Consider the following 20,362-nt stretch of genomic DNA (forward strand, 5'->3'; position numbering starts at 1 on the left):
AAGATAAATTTTGGATATTCGGAGTTTGGGATGCCTACAAGATATCCAGATCAAAATGTTCAATAGACAGTTGATGAAGTGAGGAGCAGAGACAGGAAAGAGAGAAGGAATAGATGTGTAGATCAGAGAATCCTCTGTACAAAGGCAATACTAAAATCCAAGAAAAATGAGATGATTAAGGTTTAGAGGTAAGAGAGTTTAGAACAGAACCTAGTGGTGCCACCACAGTTAAAGGGCATGACATGGATTAAGATGCAAAAAAGAAGGCTGAGAAAGGATTAGTCAGACAGGTTGGAAGAGAACCAAGAACTAACAGTCATTAAAACCCAGAAAGAACATAGTTTTTAGGTGAACATGGACAACAGAGTCTAATGATAAAGAGGTCAAAAAAGGATGAGCACTGAGGAAAAAGTCATTAGAAGGTAATAAGAAAGACCTGAGTTCAAATGTGGCCTTAGAAACAGTAGTTGTGTGACTCTTATCAAGTTATTTAAGCCTAATTGCTTTAGTTTCCTTACCTATAAAATAATCTGGAGAAGGAAATGGCAAATTACTCCAGTATCTTTGCAAAAAAAAAATCCATATGGGGACACAAAAAATCAGACTGCACTAAACAACAACAAAAAAGATACTGAATAAATAAATACTTGATTTATCTCTTTAGAATCAATTTCCTCTGTAATTATTTGATATGACTTCAGTGTTCATCCTATTTTTGTCTTCTTTAGTACCACTTCCCTTTTTTCACATGGAACACTGAGGAATGAAATTTTAAGGTCCATGATATTAATGTCCAGGATACAATGTCTCTCTTATTGCCATTGATTACATTAGATAACATTTGGCTGCCACATTGCACTATTGACACCTTGTTGCATTTGCAGTCTAATGAAAACCCTGATTTTTCCTTCATATACATTTAGCAATATCCATTTTCTTCAAAGGGTATTGTGGATTAAATAAAGAAACATAATTTCAGAAAAGGTTAAAAATCACTTTTCCCCCAACATATTGATTGCATAGTTTTCTATCATAATCCTTGCCAACTCCAGGTGAACTTCAGTCTATTTCAAAAGATCCGTTATTTCATGTTTATGGGTATTCCAACAATGAGGATCACAACCCTTTCCCATCTTTGCTGAAACAAAATTCATGAGTTGTAGTTCCCCATCAACTTCAACACTTGGTTGCCTGATGATGACCTTTCCCTCTGGGTCTGCCTCCTAATGTTTTCTAGGTTGGTATGCTCTTCTGATGCTGGCTTTGAGAATCCAGTGGTTACTTCCAGGACAGAATAAGGTATCAGAGGGAACTTAGGTGAAAGAATCTGTAAAAACAAATGGAAAAACCAAAACCAATATTCCTCTGTTTTGAAATGCCAGGACAATTGTTTTTGTCCCTTGCCTTTTTGGTCAGTCTTTTTCAAGTACACAGAGAACTAGAATATGGGTGTGCCAATAGATTCTCTTCCCAGAAATTCACTCTTTAAAAAAAAAAACAAAAAACCCTTACCTTCGGTCTTGGAGTCAATACTGTGTATTGGCTCCAAGGCAGAAGAGTGGTAAGGGCTAGACAATGGATATCAAGTGACTTGCCCAGGTACACACAGCAGGGAAGTGTCTGAGGCCATATTTGAACCTAGGGCCTCCCATCTCTCCAGAAATTTACTCTTGAAGTGTGTGATGAGTAGAGTTATGCCTGCTGTAGCTTACCCTTATACCTATCTTTCTTTGCCCCCCAATCAATCAATCATCAATAAGTATTGGCTACACACCGAGTATGTATCAGGTCCTATGGATACAAAGACAACAATGAAATAATCCCTGCCAATAAGGAGCTGCTGATATTCTTCCTGATGAAGCAACCCAAACATACCTACATACACACACACACATATACATGCATTCATAAATGGTAAACTGTGGGGGGGGAGTGGAAAAAGCAATATGGAGTTTCAGCAAAGTTTTTCTATAGAAGGTGGCACTTGAGCATAGCTTTGAAGGAAAAATAAGGGACTCTTATAAGAAGGCACAAATAAAAAAAATATTTTGGTTGTTCAGTTGGGTCTAACTCTTTGTGATCCCATTTGGAGTTTACTTGGCAAAGATACTGGAGTGGTTTGCCATTTCCTCTCCAGCTCATTTTGCAGATGAAAATTTTGAGGCAAACAGGGTTAAGTGACTTGCCTAAGGTGACATAGCTAGTAGATGAGGCCATATTTGAACTATGGTCTTCCTGTCTTCAGACTCAAAACTCTATCCATTCAACCACCTACCTGCCCAAGGAAAGAAAAAAAAATTCTGGTTATTGGTGGGAATTAGAAATGGGAAGCAGTGGATAGATGGTGGGAACCTAGAGTTAGAAAGGACACCAACTGGCTTCTAGTCCAACTTCTTCCTTTTATAAATGAGGAAAGGAAGCTCAAGAATGAACATCAATCAGAGGCAGATTTAGAACTCAACTCCTCTAACTCCAGATTCCAGAACCAGGGTTTATTTCATTATTCTACTACATGTTGCCCCATTAGCTACTAGAGTTAAATGGAATATATATTCTTGCTCAGAAATTAATCATCCTGGTGCTCTGTGTTTCTGAAGACTTTGAGATGCAGTTTAAATCCATGATTCTGGGTTCTTTGGGATGGGGAATAAGATTAATGAGTTCCTCCCAGGCAGCTCCTCAAGGCCTATTATTTACTAACTTTTTGCTTACATTTTAAATCTTAAAAGAATCTTCTGTTGGAACAACATATATTACAAAATCAGTATCTCAGCCTCTGTCATATTTCCTCCCTGGCTGCTCACTGCCAGCTGTGAAGGAGCGGATTTCCTGAGTGGCTGAGTAATAACCTATTTATGTTCCTTACTCTCTTGCCACCTTTGTATATTTCCACAGATTGGCTCTTGTTTGAAGGGTGGTGTGGTGGGTGGGTGGATGGCAGAGAAGATGGTGACTCTATAAAATTAAACTTCAGAGGTGATTCTAATTCCACGTTAAGTATAAGCCGTTGAAAACCAGAAAGTCAGGAAATGCTTGGGTGACAATTTTAACACATGAAATACCATTTGTTTGTTTTTTAACTCTCACCTTCTGCCTTAGAATCCATACTAACTATCACTTCTAAGACAAAAGAGTAGTAAGGGCTAGACAATGGGGGGTCAAGTGACTTGCCCAGGGTCACACAGCTAGAAAGTATCTGAGGCCATATTTGATTGTAGGTCCTCCTGACTTCAGGCCTAGTTCTCTATACACTGAGCCATCTATCTCCCCCTCACACATTTTAAAAATCTCATTGAAGTTCATTTGATTTTTACTTATCTTATTTAGGACTATACAATATATGCTTGTGAAGATAAGAAATTCAATAAAATAATTGCAAATCATTTCCAATTTCAACAGACATTTTTTAAGGACCTATTATGTGCAAGGAATTATGCTAAGCAATAAGGATACAACAAAGATCCAAAAGAAATAAGCTCTGGGAATTCTTTTATGAGCTAATGTAGAGTGAAATGAACAGAACTTAGAAAACTATACCAAGGGAGCAACTTATCCAATAACATTAACTTTGTAAATAAAAATACTTTGAAAGACTTCAGAACTCTTGTTCTCTGATGAACTACCATTCCAGAGGACCTATTTGTTGATGAAAAGATCTACTTACCTCCTGACTGAGAGGTAATAGAGTTAAGACACAAAATAATTCTTACTTTTGGACATGGCCAATATGGGTATTTGTTTTGCTTGGCAATTCATATTGGATATGAGGCTTTGTTGTCCTTTTTTCAAGGGAGGAAGTAGGAGGGAGAAGTAGCGTGAAGAAAAAGAAAGAAAAGAGATCCATTGATGAATTTTTTTGCTGAACAGAAAAAATAAAATAGAGGCCAAAATTGAAGACAAGTAGGAAAAATGTGATTGTTATACATTTGATATATCATATATGTATATATATAAATAATTTTTTTTTATTTTTCCCTAATTACATGTAAAATAATTAATATAATGCTTCCAATACTAAGTTCCAAATTTTCTCCCTCCTTCCATCCTTCTTTCCTCCATTCCATTCTTCTTCCCTCCCTGAGCCAGTAAGCAATCTTATATAGATTTTACACGTGCAATCATATAAAACATTTTCCCCAAATACATATATATATTTTTATAAAGCAAGTTATACATAATAGAGATACGTACTTCCATGTAGTTTTCTTTGTCCTAGTAAGCATATAAAATTTTAAACATTCTCTCTCTAGTTGTCTTCCAAGACTTAATTCCCCTTCAAGCCTTTGCATATTATTGGAATCCCACCCCTCTCCCCCTAATCCCAACCATCCACATCAAAACCAGTCTAAAAAGAGCGTTTATTTATCTTTTATGCCTTAGCATAAATAAAAACATGCTTTTTCTGCCAGGAAAAATATTTGTCTTTTAAACCTAACCTCTACTTGTAGAATATAAAGGTTTTGCTTCCTATTAAAGATCTATTTTAATGTTCAACCAAAAGAAATAGGATTATTAATTGGGGGAGAGGAGGATTAATGTCTCTGATCATACCACCCTGATATGACTTCACATGTAAAGCTTGTACTGCTCATAGTTTTCATGAGGAAGAGTTCTAGGCAAAAATGTATAGGAGGTGAAATTTTCTTTGGCACCTTATCCTCCCTCCCCAGCCCCTTTTAATCACTGTTAATTGAGCATCTATTCTAAGTACCATTTCATCAGTACTAGAATCAGTAAAAGTTTTTAGTAAAGCTAATACAATTTAAAGAATTTCAGAGAAATTCTTTACATTTTCATAGAATCATGGAATCAGTCACACAATCTTAAGGTTGAAATAAATTTTAGTGGCTGACCTTATAATTCATCTCCTTCATTTTACAGATGAGGAAGTGAAGAGGAGGAGGAGGAGGAGGAGGAGGAGGAGGAGGAGGAGGAGGAGGAAAGGTAGAAGACTTTCTAACATTACACAATTTATTAGTGTCTTGAACTCAGTCTGGATTTCTAGTGTGGTACTCTTTCCAATACTCCTTAATTATCTCAGACCTATAAAAGAACCTCAAAAGATCATGTAGTAACATATTATCATGTTCATTTTATTTTTTTATTTTAGGACCACATCCCTCCACTAGTTCTGTCCTAAGACTTTATCATGTTGTGGATATTCCCTTGGGCACCACTACTGAAGACCCAGAAAAGAAAGTTTCTAACCATTGAAGTCTTTGCCACTGTCAAATGATTTAATGTATATAGTTTTATCAGTCAGCTAATATCAATAAATTTTAAGTATCTACTATTTGCCAGGTGCTGGAAAAAAAAGGTAAAAGGCAGTCCTTGCCTTCAAAATACTCACAATCTAAGGGGGAAGGCAACACATAAAAAGAAGCAGAAAAGAGGCCTGGGTACATTGGGGTTAGGGAGATAAGTGGGTATGATAAAGTTCTGAAGCTGTACAAAACGATGACATGGCTGTCCTGATCCCCCTCCTCAAATGAGAATCTAGTAGGGATTCTCCATGTCCATCCTATACTAGCTCCAATCAGTGGGAAGGAGGGTCCTCAGAGGCAAGGGGCACTGAGGAGGTGTAAGTTTCAGAGTTGATGTCATCTGTCAGGGTGATATGTAACAGGGTGGGAAAGAAGCTTAATTTATTCAGTGCCATACAAATCAAACTATCAAAGAAAAAGCACTTGCACACACAAAAATATTCATAACAACTCTTTTTGTGTTGACAAAGAACTGGAAACTAAGGGGATGCCCATTAATTGGGAAATGACGTTTGATAGAATACTATTCTGCTATAAAAAATATGAAGGGGATGGTTTCAGGAAAACACAGGGAAGATATATGAACTTATAAGAAGTGAAATGAGTAGAATAAGGAGAACATTAAATAGTAACAGCAATATAGTAATGATAATCAACTGTGAAAGACTTAGCTAACTCTGATCAATACAATCATTCATGATAATCTCAAAGAATTTATGATGAAAAATGCCCACCAACTCCAGAGAGAGAATTGATGAACCTTGACTGCAGATTGAGGCATATTTATTTTCATTTCATTTATTTTTTTTTGCAATATGACTAATATGGAAATATGTTTTACATGCATAATGGATATTATATTGCTTGCCTTTTCAATAGATAGGGAAGAGGTTAGAGAGAGGGAAAGAATTTGGAAATCAAAATACAAAGGAAGAATAAATAAGATTCATTAACTTTTCTTTTTGCCACTTTACCCTAAAGACCATGGAACATTTCCATTTGACTTGTTGCTTAAATTTCCTATGTGTTGTCTCTCCTTTTTAGAATGAGAGTTCCTTGAGAGTTGAGATTGTTTTTTCAATTTGTGTCTCCAGGGTTTTCCTCTTAGTAGAGACTTAATAAATGCTAATTCATTTATTTGTAAATTAATTAATTAATTAATTAATTCATTCATTCATTCATTCATTCATTCTCTAAGTCTAGTCCAAGAGAGAACAGGCTCTGCCAAGTCTTACCAGGCTTCCAAGGTTTTGAGTAGAGGCCCAGTGATGGCTTTTCTGCCTTTCATACAAAGATCAAATTTGTAATTTTTATGTTTGCTACCTGATGGCAAATCATTAAAGTTACAGTCTCTCAAGAATTAAAGCAAGCCACCCATAATGCAATGCAGAAATGTATGGTAGATGTAAATAAGAGGCATTTTTGAGTTCAAGTCCAGCCTCAGACAATTCTTACCTATGTGATCATCAGCAAATTGCTTAACTGCTACCTCGGTTTCTCCAACTGTAAAATAAAGATAACAATAGCATCTACTTTTTTGTGAGGATCCAATAAATTAATGTTTATAAATCACTTAGCACAGTACCTGGCATGTAATAAGCATTATGTAAAAATCATTACTAATATTATAACCACTGAACATAATTATATCTCAGAAGTGGCATAAAATATAACATTAAATATGTAGATGGGCTGGAAAGGGGATAATTCAAGTCATCAAAAATTTATTCACTGCTTATAATGTTCCAAGTACTATTTTAAGTGCTGGGGATACAAAAAATAACAACAACAACAAAAAAAACCATCGTACCTGATCTCAAGAAGTATCCAGGAGAAGAATATGATGGATAGGCTGCAGAGAATTCATAGAGGATGACTGAGAAGAAGCCTTTATGTTAGATCTGGCAATTAGGAGACAATTACAAACTTTGGAGAGAGAAGTTTTAGTTAAATGATGAGGCTGGAAGCCAGACTGCAAAGGGTTAAAAATCAAGTGAGAAGAGAGGAAGTGGAAGCACTGATTATATATGGTCTTTTCAAGAAATTCAATCATGACAGGGAGGAATATAGGACTGCCAAGAGCTGGAATGGTTATTTCAAGGGGAGATTTTTTAAAGATGATACAAAGGGATATTATGCTTATAAGTAATGATGAAGTAGTCAGTAGCTAGGGGAGAGAATAAAGAATAGTGAGAGAATAGTGATAATAAAAAGATAAGATGGTTAGCCCTTTTGACCCACTGGCATCCATGAAATGTCAACATTTAAGGGAAATCCCTACCACACTGAATAAGCCCTCAGTGTGAAATTTTATATTTTTATAATAATATTTATTATTCTATTATCATTGTTATTTTTTATATAGCAAGCTCTGTGTTGTTGCATAGTTGTTTTTCAGTCAAATCTTACTCTATGAACTCACTTGGAACTTTCTTGGCAAAGATACTGGAGTGGTTTCCCATTTTCTTCTGTGGTTCATTTTACAGATGGTGAAGTTGTTGTTGTTGTTGTTTTTTAAAAAACCCTTACGTTCTGCCTTAGAATCAATTGGATCTAAGGCAGAAGAGTGGGTAAGGGCTAGGCAATGGGGGTTAAGTGACTTACCCAGGGTCCCACAGCTAGGAAGTATCAGAGGTCACATTTGAACCCAGGACCTTCCATGACTTTCAGTCCACTGAGTCACCTGGCTGCCCCAAGACTGAAGCTTTTTAAAGAGGGTAAAGTGACATGCCCAGGGTCAAAGTGTCTGAGGCCAGACTTGAACTTACAAATATGCACTTTCCTGACTCCAGGCTTAAAACTCTACCCACTGGGCCTCTCTATAGACTATCAGGCATTATACAATTGATAATCTTGGGATTCTACATAAATTTTCCCTCAAAAAACTTCCTATTTTTTTCACATACTATTTGTCTGTATATTCTATTCTATTATTAGGATGAGTATCAAACTCCAAATATCCCTCAACAGAAGCTCTGTTACAAAAACATGGAGGACTCCAGATAGAATGGTCTATTGAACCAAAGATAGGCTATGAAAATAAGGAAGATAGCAGATATACAGACTGTAGGGGAAATGATCAACATGATTCTCTTCAGGTTTAATAATTCTAAATTCAAAAAGTATTAAATATAATATGTTGAAAATTTTACAACAGTTAGGAATATAAAGAAATCTAATGCATAATCCTTGATCACAAGGAATTTATAACCCAGTTTAGGACAACTTATACACAAAGAAATAACAAAATAAGATGATAGATGATAAATGCCAAATGAATGGTCTAGTCTAGAAGTGCTTGAAATTTAGAAGAAGAAGATATCTCATAAACTGGGTGATCTGAAAAGATTTCATAAAGTAGGACTTGATTTTCACCTTGAGGGATAGTGAAGATTTGATTAGAAGGGATAGAAACATTCCAGAATGAAATGTGGATTTCTATTCAAGATGATGCCAAATGAGGGAACACTAGATGTATGCAATTATTGAAAGGATCTATGGTCTCTTCAGCAAGTAGCTTCAAAATAGACAACAGAGGTCTATTACTCAGTAGATTTCTCTGAGAGAGGTTCCTTACATATGCAGAAGTTAAGGGACTTGCCAGGGGCCATATAGCAAGTGAAATCACAGGGGGGCTATAAAATGATGTCCTTGGGACTCTAAACCTAGCATTCAATATTCAATGTGCTGCTATTGTAATTAAGGCAGCAAACTGTGTGAAAACAATCAAACATAACATGGCAGTAATATATAAATTATAGTGCTTGAAATGAATTAAAAGCGATTAGAAAAAAATGAAGTGGAAATGCCCATATAATATCTATGGGAGAAAGAAATGGCACACCACTCCAGTATTTTTGCCATGAAAATGTAATGAGAAGTGGACAGAAGGGCCTGGAGTGCCTGCTCCACAAGGTCACAAAGAGTTGAATATTTTATATAGCATTTCAAGATTTTCAAAATGCCTTATAAATGTTATTTCATTTGCTCTTCACAACTCTGGGAGATAAGTGCTATTCATAATAATAATAACTAATTAAAAAAATTTTTACACTTACTTTTATTGCATTCACTACATGCCAGCCTCTATACTAATCACCAGTGAGGTAAGTTTTATTCTTATTCCCCTTCTATAGATGAGGTTAAGTGATTTACCCAGAGTCTCACAGCGAATAAATGCCTGAGGCTGGATTTGAACTGAGGTCTTCCTCACTCTAGGTCCAACACTTTATCTTTTTGTTGTACCGCCTAGTTGAAAGGAAACCTCTTTTGATTAACTGTTCAATAACTTAAAAGTATCTCATTTTACCCCCCAACTCAAGCTTGAACTAAATAAGATACTGGAGTCAGGCCTGTCCCTAAAATGGGGGAAGCATTTTTTATCTGGCAAAAACTGCTTGGAAAACTATAGATGGCAGTCTGGCAGAAATTAGGTTTAAACTAATATCTCACACCATACAAGATAAGTTCCATATAGATACAAGACTTAGAAAAGATTACATTGGACAAATTACTTTTTGACTGTATGGCTAGAGAAAGTGTTCATGATATCACAAGTGACAGGAACACACAAGAAGAAATGTATAGTTTTGATTATGTAAAATTATATAAAATTTAAAAGACTTTATAGAAACTAATTTAATATATTTAAACTAGTAGGCCAACAATTAACAGAATAAGTTACAATACATTTTTCTGTTAAAGAGCTATATATAAAAAACTGGTTACAATTTATAACTGAGTTGCATTCCCTAATAGATAAATTGTTAAAGGATATGAACAAGTAGTTTTCAAAGGAGATAATCAAAGCTATCAACAACAATGTGAGAAATGCTTTAAATCATTAATAAATAGAGAACTGCAACTTTGAGGTTCTCCCTTATATCCATCAGACTGGCAAACATGATAAAAGAAAAAAAAATAAGAGATGTTAGAGATTATAACAGGCACAATAGTGCATACCTGTGATTTGGAGTAGCCATTTTGAAAAGCATTTCAGAACTATGCCTAAAAAGATTCTAAATGGTTTATATCCCTTTGATCCAGTTATACCATTATTTGGCCCTTATCCCAAAGAGATCAAAGAAAGAGAGGATTTGCATTGATAAATGTGTGTATGTACTGTGTACATATGTATATGTGTGTGTCTGTATAATGCATACATAAATATATGCTCACTATATATTTATAGAAGCTCTTTTTGTAGCAGCTAAACACAGGAAATTAAAAAATAAGCCTACAGTTGAAGAATAGCTAAATAAATTAGGGTGTATGAATGTAATACAATGTTATTTTACCTTAAGAAATGGACTGAGAAAGCCTCTGTGAAGATGCAGAGAGCTGAGCAAAATTAAAAGAAATTCATAAGATGTTATTATAGAGAAACTTTAAAGACTTTAGAACTGAATTCAAGGTAATGACAAAGCACAAAGGTAGGAAAGCACAGAATGTATTCATACAAATTCTTTCACCACTGCTGTTAGCTATTATTGCTCAAGCTTTGTCAACTAGTATAAATTAGATGAACTAATCCATCAGCATTTTCAATTTATGAAAAAGCCATTGTAAATGTACCAATCCTACAAGACAATATAAATATACAGCTGAACTTCCTTACAAAGAAGCTTAATTGCTCAGTAGACGATTGCAATAACACTAATACCCGTCTGCTATTGTTCAAACCTGATTATATTAAAATTAATGTTTAGTATGTCACATGCCTTTTACAATAAAAGACAAGTTTGAATTTAGCTGTTTGGAGGAAAGTAAACAAAATGAATTTGTTACCTTTGTACTTAATACATTATATATTTCTATGTGGCCCTCCAAAAAGAAAGTCCTTCTATTTTAACAATTAAAATAAAAGCTAGACATTTATAATTAATATTTGATCTAAACAAAAATGTAAATGTATTTATCTTTGATGGTAAAATACAGTAACTGAGAAATATTTTAGTAATTAGAACAGTGGGCTCTTGGAAGCCTTTATGTCTTCATTGTGTGGATATTAAGATAGGAAAAAGGAAAGATGAGATTAGGTCCAGAGATACTAAGAGCAGAACTTAATGCCTAAAAGCAAGACTGAAGATAATTAGTAGCCATACTCTTTATAATTGTTATGGGAATAGTCTGGAGATGGGAAGTGTTGGGTTCCTAGTTGTATGATCCTGGGAAAATCACTTCACCCCAATTGCCTAGCCTTTAACACTTCTGCTTTGAAACCAATAATATCGATTCTAAGACAGAGTAAGGGTTTTAGGGGAAAAAATGCTATTGGAAACAGAACAATTATAGGGAAGGAAATTCAGTGAGTAATAAAAGTCCTACCAGAAAAAAACAAGAAGCTTAAGATTCTAAGAGAAAGAAGTGGTATAAAACAATCTGAAATGAGCATATATAAAAAGAATAAGTAATGGGGGGGGAGTGCTGAGTATTTTATGGATACACAGCATGATGGTTTTTTTGTTAGATGGATATTTGGGGATAGAAAAATATTGCCAAGAGACAGGGCAAGCTATCAATATGAATGACTGTAGATGTCTTATTAAGACTTGATGAAGGTAAGATTAGACCAAAAGACCATTCAGCTAAACTCTGGACCATTATTTATGGAAATTCAAGAAATAATTTTTTTTTTAAAGTTCAATGACACAAAGTAATTTTTCTTACCAGAGGAATGGTAAATTCTAGGAATTTAAAGTAAAAAATGATCAGGATTCAAAGCTTAGCTTAACATCCAATCTACAAGTTACTAAATATCTGACCATTAGGTCAAATAAATAACTCATTCTTTGCTATACAGACCAATATCTCAAAATTATAATGTGGACAATGTTGCAGTGACACCTTCTGGTCACCCGAGGGCCCTATTGAGAAAGTTCAAGGACACTTCCTCTTGAAGACTTAAAAAGGCCTTCAAGTCCAAGTCCTCTTGATTAAGCCCTTTGTTACTATTCCTTTCCCTGGCTCTAGCAGGCACAACCAGCAACTTTGCTCCCTTGCTGCCACAGGCCAGGGAATGGAGCTGAAGATCTAGACAAAGGACCTTAAATCCTGAATGTGAGCAGGTAGGAGACCTTCAACTCAATTTCTTCTCAGGCATGGCTTATTGGTCAGATGTGCTGTATTTCTAATATCTTAATAAAATTCAGCTATGATTAATGACTTTATTAAGTTCTAAAATTAGTCTTCCATTCAGATTGTTTGTTCCCTCTTCTTTCTAGTTGGATGTCTTCATATGAAATCCCAATTTGGGTCCAGAATATTTCACAAGATGATTTTAGGTTAAAATCCATTAAAAGAAAAGAAAAGAAAGGTCAGAATAGAAAAAGACTAACCCAAGCAAGGTTAATTCAATTCTATTTTTGACTCTAAGTATATTTGAGAAATATTTTCTTTACCTTCTCAGAGTACCTTCTGAGTCAGCAAGCAGCCACAATAGCAAATAATTTTTTTCTTCAAATTAAAAAAAATGTTATCTGCATCCACTTAAGCCATACTAATAGGCTATAAATTGAGACTCAAGGAAATTAATTAGATTCCTCTGGGCTGCATTTGGAATTTGCACTTAGTTTTTTTAATTTCAAATTCAGAAATCTCTCCCTTATATGCTACTTCTCTTTAAAAAGACAAAATGTTTGGAAAATTATCTTTTGTTATTTTATCACTAATTGTTATGCTTTCAATGGGCTATTTTTACTATGCTACATTTACTTTGTATTATGTTATAATTTATAATGCTACAATGGCCATCCTAGGCTCTAGTAAGGAAAACTACAGAAATAAGAAAAAGGTCAGCTCCCAAACACAGAAAACTAGTAGAAAATAAATTTAGGTACAAAACTTTTCAAATTACTTACTAAATTGTTATACAATAATTCTCCTACAATTATTTATATACAAAAAGTGGCATAAAAGATTCCAGTTGATGTATATGAATGTTTAAATAGAGAAGTAGAACCTAAAATATGTAATACTGAATAGATAGAAGGGAGAATTATATGGACTGAGGTAGTCAGGAAAAAACTTCATGGAGAGGGTAGAACTTGAATTGGTCCTTGAAGAGAATCTGTTTCAGATAGAGGGTACAACAGGATAAAGAAATAGAGACTGAAGATAAGACTTGGGAGAAAAGTGAAGGGGATATATATTGGGAATCTTTGAGAATTAAGATAGCTTTCAAGAATGGGACCAGATTACAAATGGTCCTCGAGTTTGGACTTAGTGTACTAGACAACAGAGAGCAGTTATGCATTCATTAATTGGGAAATTATTTAAATAGTTATTTAAAGAATATTAGTCTGGCAAATGTTTGCCACATTATGGCAGATGTTTGACAAGTTGAAGGGAGGCTATTGTAGTAGATGTGAAATAACCAGAGTCTGGACTGAGTGGTATTAATGAGATAAAGAAGGAGCACATTTGGAAAATGTTATGAAGATAAAAATTATGACAATTGCTTAGCAATACTGCCTCATCTGGCAAGGAGTCACCTCTTTCCCCAGTAATGTTATTCCTTAACCATCAATTGTATCACCCACACCCACTGGGCAAAAACCCAAATGATTTCTGAATAGTTCAACTCTATCTCAGGTCATGGCACATGGAAATGCCAATTTTTTCTTGAGATTACATGAATGCTACTGTTGACTAAATCAAAGATCCTGTTTGAAGTTTTCTTATAATGTTTCCAAATATCAACAGGCTAGGTTATAAGATTGTTTATATTTAAGGGACTGGATTTTATAGCTCTCTGTCTCATCAGGAATAATGTAGGCAACATTCTTCTGCATAGACCTATTATGTAACAAATGAATATGGTTATTAGGTGTTGTGTCATTCAGTAACCCACAGTATGTGTCATTTGAAAACCCTAGTAGGCGAGTGGTGGTGAGTAGGTAGTGTTAAGAATGTGTGAGTAGGAACTGGAGTGATGTGATTGCAGCAACAGAATAGGAAGATGGTAAGCTTTTGGATTTGCATTTGTACCAGTGAGGAGAAATAACATTTTTTTAAAATGTTATAGTTGGCTAGAAGATACTGAGAAAACCACATATTTCCCTCTAATATAAAATGCTTTTATGACACTAGAAATTTTATTATTTCCTGTCTAGTCCTTGAATAAATGTCACCTATGAAAGGTCCTGCAGAAACTGAATTTCAAAATGTATAAAAAACTTTTGCTTAAGGGTTAATTATTAAAGTTTTCATTTTAAATTGGGCAGAGAAGAATGGATAAAGAAGAGAAGTTAAGGAGTGGTTCTATAAACATTAACTCACACTTAAGTGTGAGATCCTTGTTCAAAGAAGGTGTCTGAAAAAAGAAAAAATCTTCTCATGCATTTAGGTCTGTACAGTGCATCATCTTGGCAAATCCATCTTCCAAAAAAGTTATTTCCAGGAAAAGTTACTTCTGGCCCTTTAAAGATCACAAGAGAAACTGGAAATCAGTTGGTCTTTTCTGACTGGCTGTAGACTTCCAATGAGGTCCTGTGAATGTTGCTGAGAGATGCCATTTGGGGCTGGGCTCAGAGCTGTGTTAGGGAACTGGAAGGCAGAAACACAAACTTGGGTAAGAGAAACTACTATGTGTCTCTTCAATGAAGAGATCAAAATCTGTTTTTACTTGTCTCGTGAATACTGAGCCAAACACTTGAAAATTCCTCATTCTCAAATAAGAGAATCATCATGATGCCTGGGTAAAAGGGTGTGTGTCTGGGAAGTTAATTTATTTCCTTTCCTTTCTCCACATCCCCCCCTCTCTCCCCAAGCCACTTCCTTTCGTTTTGTACCAAGGATATTCTAGATTCTTTCCAGAATCTCATGAGCATCTTCTGGGAGGCATAAATTGTTGTTAACTGATAACAAATTGGTTGTCTATTTTCATATAGTTTATGTTCTTACCAATTAAAGTGGCATATCTTAAAATTACAAGTGAAAACTATATCACATCCAGAGACAAAGCCTGCTAAGGCACCACCAGTTGCATGCAGCAGAGTTGTGATTTTTTTTTTAAGTATGTAATATCCAGATCCTTACCTCCACCTTCCCATGTTTTATTTGGAAATGCCCCAGCCCTACCTGTCAGATAAGCTCAGAAACAGTGCCAGGGTTAAATCTGGGCTGCCCTTGGTCCTGAACTCTCCCACCCCCCCTACACACACACCTCGAGGTGGTGGGGTAACAGATGAGAGGGCACACCAGGTGCCCGGACCACGCTGCTCAGTTTGTCGTGTCACCGCTTCTACCTCTTGGCACCCTGGGGCTGCTGTACAAAGTGTGCCCGTGCCAGGGAGGAGGTATTGCATGGCCCACCCTGGGGAGGCGGGGGAGGACGGGGACTGTTCTCAGATAATTTTCTGGGGACGCAGCTTTCAGCTCATCCCCCCACCCTCCCCAGTTCCAAGGCTGCCACCTGGTCCCACCCACCGCGCCATCCCCACTAACCGTAGCCAGGGAAGCCTAGCGTGGCATTGCACCCCTCTAACCAGGCACAGTGGGCGCGCACAGATGCGCGTCCATATCACCTAAAAGAGGGGGCCGTGTGTCTTCCCTATCCCACCACTTCTATCTGGGCAGCCTTGGGTTTCCCCCAGGCCAAGGCTTTGTGCGAACCGTTAAGCACCCCTCTAGGCTAGGGGCGGTCCCCTTCCCGATCTTTTGGAGAGGGGCTCCGAAGGAAGAACTACAGTTCCCAGAAGCCCTCGCGCGTAATTTTCCCCCGCCTCCGCCCCCACGCATCCCCTAGAGCACCCCCTCCTCCTCCTGCCCCCGCCCTCGAGGCGGTAGGACCGGACGGGGAGGGGAGCCGGGGAGGAGGGGTGGAGGAAAGGAGAGGAAGGGGCGCTCGCAGCGGGCGGTATGAGGCGATGTGCGTGAGGCGGCGGCGGCGCGGGCTGCTTGGGGCCAGGACTGAGGAGGCGGCGGCGCCGGCGTTGGGCGCGGGGTTCCACACGCTCGGACCCAGCCCGCCTCGGCAAAGTAAGTAGCAGCCGCCGGCAGCGCGGCACCGGACGTAGAAAAAAGTTGGAGCCTCAGCCAGCGCGGGGGCCTCCGCTTTGTTCTCCCGGCCCGGGGCGGGTGGGGGGCTCGTGGGACCCCGGCCCAGAGAGGGGGATGGGGCTCCAGGGGCCATCGGGGGAGGATCCACTCGGGCTGAGACTGGGAGTACTGGGCGGGGTAACTTTTGTCGCCCGCTTTATTTGTGCCTGGTTCGGTCCCAGCGCGTGGCTCCCGCGCGGGCCAGCCTCAGCCCGTTACCCTTGCACTTGGACTTGCGCTGCACCTCTTCGCCCAGGCTGGGCTCGAGGCTGACCAGGCGCCCGCCTGGTCACTGCCGGTCACCGCATCCTTTAGTGTGCTCGAGGCAAACTGGGGTTCTATCGATTTCCGCAGTGCCAGACCCTCCTTGTCTATCAAGCAGACATTTGGGAAAGTTTTCCAACTTCCAGCCCTAGCCTTTACGATTCCGTTAGCTCCAAATTGGGGTGAATGGTGGCTTTTCTTTTTCAAGTTCATCTTTTCTCAATTAACAAGTATCTTTTCTTTCCTATGGTGAGCGGATCAGACAGAGGCAGACACACAGACGGACAGCCAGCCAGCCAAAGACAGGAGAGCAGAGAGACTGAAACAGAGATACCCAAAGACAGACACGAGAGCGGAGATAAGAGACAGAGTAGGACAGAAGAGAGACAGACAGAAGACAGAAGCAGAGCCAGAGACAAAGTCAGGAGATAGGAGAGAAACCGAGATTAAGACCCAGCGCCCAACAGAGCCAAAGTCAGGGGAAGGGAGATAGAGACAGAGAAGAACAGAAGAGACAGAAGAGACAGACAGACACAGACGCCAAAGATAGGAGAGCAGAAAGAGAGAGACAGAAACAGAGACACCCAGAGAGACAGAGAGAGAGGACAGAATAAGAGAGACAGACATAGTCAGAGAGCCAGATCCAGAGGCAAAGATAGGAGAATGGAGAGAGAGACAGACACAGAAAAAGACAGAGAAAAGAGAGGGAGAGGGAGTCAGAGACAGAGAAACAGAACAAAAAAGAGCCAGAGATAGAAACACTAATAGCAGAGAGACATAGAGTAGACTAAGACAGACAGACAGACACAGTGACAGACCAGAAAACCTTTGAAATGTATGCATAATCAAGCAGTACAGATTCTCACCATGGCCAAAAATGAACGACTCATTCTGTATTTTGACTCCATCACTTTTGTCAGACTGTGGGTGTTATGAAAATCTTAGGTGTCTCTTATTCTTGGGGGGGTCTTCCCCTCCCCCATCCTGGTTGTTTAGATTTATTTTTTCTTTTGCAGATTGCTCCATTGATACAAGTTGTTTTGAAGTGGGGGTTTGGGGGAGGAGGGAAGTTCTTACAGATTAGAGGCCCCAAGTGTGCTACTGTTTATTTTCATATTAAAAATAACCATATAATAACTATTTGTCCCTTGGCTATCTTACTGACACATTCAGATTTAGGTCTTGCATTCAGCAACGCCTGATATAAATCAAATGACTGACTTACTGTGACCTGCAAACCTTTCTGTTGATTGACGGCATGACATGTATATAACTGTTCAGCCACACCCAATCACACAGGAAATAAGACCGATTGGTGTTATCTTTGATTGTATAGGATAAATTTTTCATTGAACTACTGGCAGTGCCAAAGAAAGCTATGCATATTAACAAAAACTTGGCTTTTCAAAAGTTTAACAGGAATCTATATTAGAAAAAAAAAGTGACAGCTATCTAAAGTGCTATTCAATGGAATACCATACTTGGAGTCTGGAAGACCTAGTTTTATAATCCTAAAGTCAAGTGACACAACTTCTGAATTTAGTGGCAACCCTTTAAGACATTAACTTAGGTAGAAGGGCTGTTAAAACTACTTTTACTCTGTACTTAATATAGCATTTATTTTTTGATCTATTGACTGCCATCATTTTTTGTTAAAACTTCCTTTCCTCCACGTGTAATATAATATTGCCTTTGCAGGTGATACCTAAACATTAGAGGTAATAGTTTTGCTTACACTGTAATTATTTTTTAAATCCTGTGGCAGGAAAGGAGAGAGAATCATGGTTTTGTCTTTAGAAGCTTCATAAAAATGGATGTTTTAGAGTAGTTATTCCAGTTTTACTTTTTAAAGATTTCTTAATAGCATTTTGATGGAATTTTTAATGAAATCTGGACTCAAATCAGTCTCTAGGAATTCAAGTAAAAAATTCTTTATAAATTTTAGTTAAAGTAATATTTATTATGTAAGTATCATTAATCAAAATCTTCAGTCCAGTAGAAAATTGTGTATAAATAATTACATGACTGATCAGAAGAACTTACTATCATCCTCTATAACAAATTAATTTCCCTGATATTTTTTATAATTTAAAATGTAACATTTCACATCAAAATAGCTCAGTTTTATGTATTATGGGTTTTATTGCATTCAAAAGGCTCAGTTAATTTTTTTAAGTTTTTTCTTTAAAACCTTACCTTCCATCTTAGAATCAAATCCATGTATTGGTTCCAAGGCAGAATAGAGGAGTAAGGGTTAGGCAATGGAGGTTAAATGACTTGCCCAGGATCACACAGCTAGGATGTGTCTGAGGTCGCATTTGAACCCAGGACTCCCCATTTCTAGGCCCAACTCTCAATTCACAGAGCTATCTAGCTACCCCCAATTTAAGTTTTAAAAAGTAGAAAATTTAAAAACATGGCTAGTGAGTCTTTTGAATACATAAAACACATAAACTTTCAGTTTCATCAGGTGACTTTAAAAATAGAAATTGGTTCTTGCCCAGTGGATTAGTCTTAATGAGTTTATTGACATAAATAAAGCATTTGGCTATTTTACAAAGTATTTTCCATGTAAAATTATTAATAGTTATTTATGTGAAGAATTGAAAGTATATATTAAAGTCCATTTCTCTGCTTTGGTCAAGAAAGAAAAATTTAGCCTTTATTTTAAAAGACATAAATGTAAAAGTTTTTGGGAACACTTTCAGTTATTGCCTATATTTAAATAATACTTAAATAATAATTATGCAGAATGCTGTGTTGGGAAGTTATTTGATAGTATAGTCATTTTTATCTGTTAAATCATGTTAGTATTGTATTGTGGCATTGGGGGTTTCATGACTTTCAGTTCTGGTAGTTTTTGTATCCTATTAAGAGCTAAATACAGCTCACACAGGAGAGCTATTTGTATTAAGATTCTTCCCAATAACATAATTCAAGTTGATCTTTTTAATGTACATACCTATTGAGAATTGTATCATAAAGCATATGTGGTATTTTAGTTAGGACACAGCAACATTCTAGTTCATTGTCAATTATAAGAACTCTTGAGGGGGGGAATACCTGTTTTACCTATTTTTGAAATTTTGCTATTAAAGCAGTGTTTGAAGAATTGCTTTTTTGGATATTGTCATACTTTTCAATAAGCTTTGATGCAGAATGAAAATAGATGTATCAAGCCTAGGCTCATGATCATTTCTACCTTGAAAACTTCTAGTAGAGCTTGTCCTACTTTGTATAGGTAGTGGGGAGGTGGGGGTGCATGCTTTCTAACTTCCTCTATTTTACCTGATAACAGATGCTCTTTCCACTGCAAAGCATAAGGCTTTGACTGTATATAGCAGGATTGGGGACATCAAGTACTTAGGTAATAGGCAGAAATTTATTGCAACTAGTAGAAACCTGGTGACTGGTGCCTTTTGAATTATTAGGAGAAAGGGCTACTGTTGCCTTTGGATGAATTTGTGTATAGAAAATCTTGAATGTGATTTATGTCTTGGTAAAAAGCCATGTTAAAAAAAGTCATGCAAAAATATTGTTTCCTGGGTCATTTTAAATCACTGCAATGATTGTGAAACAAAATTATGTATTTGCCATGAAAGCTTAGAATCTAAGGAAAATGGAAATTGCTACATGATTGGTATCCAGTGAAACAGGCCACATTATAATCTAGTCAGTAATACATGCCTATTGACAACAATAAAAAAGAACCTTTTGCCTCATCCATATTTCAAACATTAATAACATATTTAAATGAACAGGTTAGTTTCTAATGAGAATAATTATAAGGATCA

General features: G+C 37.0%; 1 protein-coding gene across 2 annotated transcripts in view; it reads left to right on the plus strand.

The window, feature by feature from the left end:
• The first annotated feature begins 12,227 nt into the window (after window positions 1-12,227).
• Window positions 12,228-20,362, plus strand: part of PRKD3 (protein kinase D3) — a 124,920-nt gene continuing 116,785 nt past the window's right edge. Inside the window, exon 1 of one of the 2 annotated variants that reach the window (XM_056795312.1) lies at window positions 12,228-12,331. The gene's annotated coding sequence lies outside the window, so the exon portion shown is untranslated. Of the gene's footprint in view, window positions 12,332-16,020; window positions 16,245-20,362 lie in introns of those variants that run through there. The other variant, XM_001363077.4, reaches the window with a different exon arrangement.

This window comes from Monodelphis domestica, chromosome 1 (assembly GCF_027887165.1).
Source record: "Monodelphis domestica isolate mMonDom1 chromosome 1, mMonDom1.pri, whole genome shotgun sequence".
Lineage (NCBI taxonomy): Eukaryota > Metazoa > Chordata > Mammalia > Didelphimorphia > Didelphidae > Monodelphis > Monodelphis domestica.